We start from the raw sequence: 5,120 nt of genomic DNA on the forward strand, positions 1-5,120 counted from the left end.
AGCCAAAGAATCTGAATGCTGACGGACTCAGACTTTGCCACCACTAGATGGAACTGCAATCCTGGAGGGGTTGGCTCCCTGCTCCTGGGACCCAAGAAGAGGCTGGGGGCCCCTCCAGGGGGGATGTGGTGGAGTTCTGGAGGCCGGGAGAATATCAGACCTGGAGACAGGAAGTCTCATGACGCCTGTGGATCTACACTCTCCAGACATCATGATAATTTGCTCCTCTGACTTTGAAGGGGACTGCTGATACACATCAGGAAACTCTCCCAGAGGTCCATGTCTACTTTCCAGCCCAAAGACTCATGTCTGACAGCAAATGAGGGACAGAAAGGAAAGAGAAACCTGACTTCGGGAGCTCTTGCTTCTTGGAATCCTAATTTTTCAGGTGGGGGACTTCGTGGATCTTACCAAGAAGTTTGAGGCTTGTCCATAGTTAGAGAGCAAGTTAATAGAAGACTTGGGCTGATAAATCGCTTCTTCAACTCTTTCCCCCTCCACTCAGCTCAACTCACCTGAGCTCAGCTCAGGTTAACTCAAAGTAATGGCACTCAACTCTTCTCTTTTCAACCTGCCACTAATCAGTCTCAACCAGCTCAGTTCAACCGAAACCAAATGAATGGAACAAAACTCAATCTAAAACAATTAATCAGATTTTACTCAACTATCTCTACTCATCACAACTCAATTCCAAGCAGGAGAAATAACACGAGCAAAGATTTGGAGGCAGGAGCACGTGCTTGGGGGGTCTTGGGTGTGAAGGGCAGTGAGTGGGGTCAGCCTAGCTAGACTTGCACATCGGAACAGGAAGCACCCAGGTGCAGGTTGGGAGGGACCTGGGGATCTTACTGCCACTCTGCCATGCTGGGCTGGGGAGACAGATTTATCCACCTTCCCTCCCTTTCTACCTCCCAGCTGATGCTGTGAGTTCCCCAGAAGAACTCAACTCTCCCGAGGGGACCCTCAGAGCTCTGCCCGAGAGCCCAGAGCAGTTGCAGCAGCTTCTGCAGCCTCTGGTGTCTCCTGAGAAGGACATTGTGAGGAGGTCCAGCTGTAGCTCCCTCCCATATAGGCACTCAGCAGGGAACTGAGGTCACCTGTGGTGCCGCAGAATTTGGAAATCAAGGTTGCCTTCCTTTTTCAGGAGCTCCAGAAAGGAAGGGAACAGACACCCTCCAGCAAGTTGGGGACCCCCACTCCAAAGTACAGTTTCTGTCCTGGCGCTGCTACTTGTTGGCTCTGTGCAGGGCAAGGCACTTTGCCTCTCTGGACCTTAGTCTCTACACCTGTCAAATGGCACTCTCCTGTGTTGTTATCAATATCTAAGGAGGTAACTTAAACTTGGTGCCAAGCATAGTGCCTGGCACCCAGCAGATGGTGAGAAAATCCAGCCCCTACCTATTCCTAACCAAAGCCTGGAGGAAGGGCAGGCAACAGGCTATGAAGAACTGCAACCTGGTGAGTGACCCAGTTCTGCTACTTACATCAACCTCAAGATTTGCAAAACCCACCCACTTTCTCCTGAGTTTTCTTAAGTGAAGATAATCCAGCATTTAACTTAATGCACTGATTAGACAGTAGAAAACATTAAACATAGATCCTGGCACTTTGCAAAGTTTGAATACATGCTTTTATTATTCCAGACCTCTTCCCATCCCATAAGTCCTATGAAGTAAAGGAAAAGCTTGTCTTCAGTGGCTCTTCAGCTCAGCTCTGGGGCTCCACTTCTCCACTTCCCCACCTGTGAAGTGGGTGTGCCCAGCACCCTCCCTGGCCCCTTGTGCCTGATAGTCCAGGATCTCCAGGTAACGTTGGCCGTGAGCCTCAGGACCAAGAAAAGGCAAGGGGACACGGGGCTGGGGGCAGTTTTCCAATCTGCTGGGTTAAAGCCCAGGGTACGCCTGGACCACAACCCCCTGCAGGGCCCAGGGAACCCCCTCCCCTTCCCCCACCCTCCTCCGGGCTGCCATGGGAACTGTGCAAGCCAAGGAGCAGCAGCTTGTGATAAATATGCATGACTGGGCTGTGGTCGCGGCCCCTCCTCAAGTCCATTTGGGGCACCTCAGTGAGCTAATTGAGGGTGGTCATTGTCCCTGCGATCCCAGCTCCTGGGCCCCGTTTTCACATTCAAGTGCCTGGCCTCGGTTTAAAGTGGCCTAGTGGCGGGTGCTATTTTATTCAACAAAAGCCCCTTGAGAGGATGGACAGAGAACTCTATGGGCTCACCCATTGCCTGGGCCCATTCCTGTCCCAGGCCAGGGGGAGGGGGACTGCAGAGACCACCTGATCGCAATTGAGGCCGAGGCGGCCGGATGGGCACAATGGATGCTCAAGAGGCCCGTTCAGTCGCTGGGATGAATGGCAGGGACGCTTTCCCTTCAATCCCCCATTAGAACCTGGTATAATTTCCCCCTGAACAGGGGTGGTGTGGGGTGGGCCCTCCAGGATGAGAAGGGGAAAGGGATAAAGCCAGAGGCCCTTTGAAACCCACCCAAAGGCCTGCCTCCCCTGCTGGGAAAATGTGCCCTTGGCTTGGTGATGGTGCCAGTGGCCTTCATGAAGGGCAGGAGACCCAGGGGACCCCAGGGAGAGCAGAGTCTAGTCGGGACTTGGGGTGCCTCATCCCACCCAAGGCACCACCAGGAAGGGGCTCAGTTAAACTACAAAGAGGAAGATAACAGTAAGACCCCCAACACACACTCAGTGGCACCCCCTTCAAAGGTGGGGGCTAAAGGCTGGATGGTCTGTGGGCGTCAACTCTGTGTCCTGACTGTAAAATGGCAAAGAGGGAGGAGATGACAGAAGAGACAGGTCCGGCCCCTCTCTCACCCAGCTCCTCTGTTCCAGGCTGCCACACATCCCGCAAGGGGCTCAGTCTTCAGGTTTAATGATAAGAGCTTGAGCTCAAAAGGCAGAATCCACTTTTCCAAGTGGATAGCAGCAAAGGCAGTGGTCCAGCAAGTGGACACAGGAGGCATCTGCTCTGGTGGTCCATGAGAGCAGGTGGAGGTCAGAGCCAAGGACAAGCCCTGGGAAGTTAGACGAGGAAGTGGCCTATGAAGGGCACAACAGGGGAACTGAGTGAGCAGTGCCCAGAAACCAAGAGAAAGAGGATGTCAAGAAAGAGGGAGTGACTAACAGGGTCACATTCAGCAGAAGGCACTGCAAGACCAGCTCCGAAATGTCCCCTGGGATTGACTCAGGGAGCCTGTGGTGGCATTGGTGAGCACTAGCACCCAGCTGCTGGTGGACAGGATGCAAGTGGACTGGGGTGAGCAGTGGACTGTGAGAGAGAAGTCAAAATGGAGCGAGTGCTGGGGGTGGGATTTGAACCTGCTCAGAGGCAGGGGAAGGGGCTGCTCCCTCTTGGGCCCCTGGGCAGACACAACGGGTTGTTATCAAGTACATAGTTAAGAGCTCAGTTAGCTGCCCAAATGCAGGCTTCATTCACCAGCAACGGAACCAGGGACATTTTCCCCTGGGACATTTCACCTGGCTTCTGAAGCTAGAGCCCAGTATTGTAAGGACGAGACGAGGGAACAGGAGCCCTTAGGATAGCGCCCAGGGCGTTGTGAACACCCAGAAGTTAACTTTATGATCATCCCACTTCATCATTGTTCTCTGCACACCAGGCTGAAGACACAGAGCCAGGAGGTACTCCTGCGAATCCCAGCTGGACCAGCTCGGCGCCTCGACTCTCAAGGCAGCAGGTGATGCCATCTCACAACGACTGCTCACCTGCGTCCAGGGCTCCCAAGGCCCTGTCCATTTCACCTGTTCTCCCACCTTCTTCTTAACCACCCTGTGAAGTGGTATCTCAATCACTCTCACTTTACAGACGGGTACACTGAGGCTTAGGCAGTGTTAGGATTTTCCCAAAGTGACACTGTGGCATCTGGCAAAAACATGAGTAGAATCTAGGGGTGTCTGTGTTACCCACTATCCTCACCTGCTCTGGACCTCTGGCAGTCCACCCTGCCCACCCAGCTCTAGTGGGAACTAGGCCAGACTAGAGGAAGGCAGAGGGGAGAGGTGGCAGAGAGAGCCGGGAAGGCTTCCAGGAGGAGGGGGCACGAGGGTTAAGGGCATAGCGTTCCCGCATTTGGAGACAGGAAAGAGAAGGAAGTGACACCAATGAAGGAGTAGTAAAGACCCAGGCAGAAAATGACAGTTGGCACCGTCTACACATGCCACCCACGCAGGCCCTGGTGGGAGACTCTAGCTCGGGATGGCCGGCGCCCCTGGCTCTGACGACTTACCACCCTCTCCCTCCTGAGCTTCCTTCCTCCCCCTCTACTTACTCCTCTCTTCATCCAGCGGCTGTACCAAGTCCTTCATTGGGCACTGGGCACAGACACAGGTCAGTGCTCCCGTTATTAAGGGTTTCATTGTGGGGGTGTGTGGGTGTGCAATAGAAAAACTTGATCTGCAGGTACTCACTCTGCAAGGTAGTATTGTGGATTTCACCCAGGAACACGGAGCTTACTACCTCATGAGTTCACCTTTCTTCATGCTTCTTTCTTTGGAAGACGCGTACCCCAGACTCAGAGAGGGTGAGGCTTTGCCAGGAACATGTGTCACCTTCCTGTCTGAGTCAGGACCAGGCCTCTGGACCAGGACCTAGAGTCAGCTCAACAGCTCCCTCAGTGAGAACTTGTCTGTCACCAGCTTCAAGGACCACACCCATGTGAGGCTGCAGTATTACTTCAGGTATCGGCCTCACTCTACCCAGTTTTGGGGCAGCCTTGCACCCAGGGCCGGTGGGAAAGTAGAACTGGCACCTGTTTTATTCCTGGATCAGTTCTCCCTGGGCTCCTCCCCTATCCAAGATGGGGGATGTCACAGTCCACACTCAGCTGCAGAGGCTGATGGGGCTCCACACAACTCTCTCTGGCACTTGTAGGGTTCAAAGTTTTCTGCCCAGGTGGTATTGCCCACCCCATGTCCTCTACTTAATTCTGCGTGAAGTAGAGGAAGTAAAAAAGACCAGGGGTATCTGCTGCCTCAGACCCTGGCTCTGATAGCTGGATGCTTCACCTCGGTGTTCAGCCTGGAGGAGGAGGTGGCTGAGATTCACCTGGCAGGAGTGGAGAGGCTGTCCTCACAAGCTGTTTATGGGG

At 53.8% G+C, this 5,120-nt stretch overlaps 1 long non-coding RNA gene across 1 annotated transcript; it reads left to right on the forward strand.

The window, feature by feature from the left end:
• The first annotated feature begins 259 nt into the window (after positions 1-259).
• On the forward strand, positions 260-4,600 carry LOC306663317. Its single transcript, XR_013764450.1, has 3 exons — positions 260-388; positions 1,644-1,805; positions 3,633-4,600. It is a non-coding gene; the product is annotated as an uncharacterized lncRNA (long non-coding RNA).
• Positions 4,601-5,120: the final 520 nt, after the last annotated feature.

This window comes from Sciurus vulgaris (genome assembly GCF_902686455.1).
Source record: "Sciurus vulgaris genome assembly, chromosome: 1".
Classification (NCBI taxonomy): domain Eukaryota; kingdom Metazoa; phylum Chordata; class Mammalia; order Rodentia; family Sciuridae; genus Sciurus; species Sciurus vulgaris.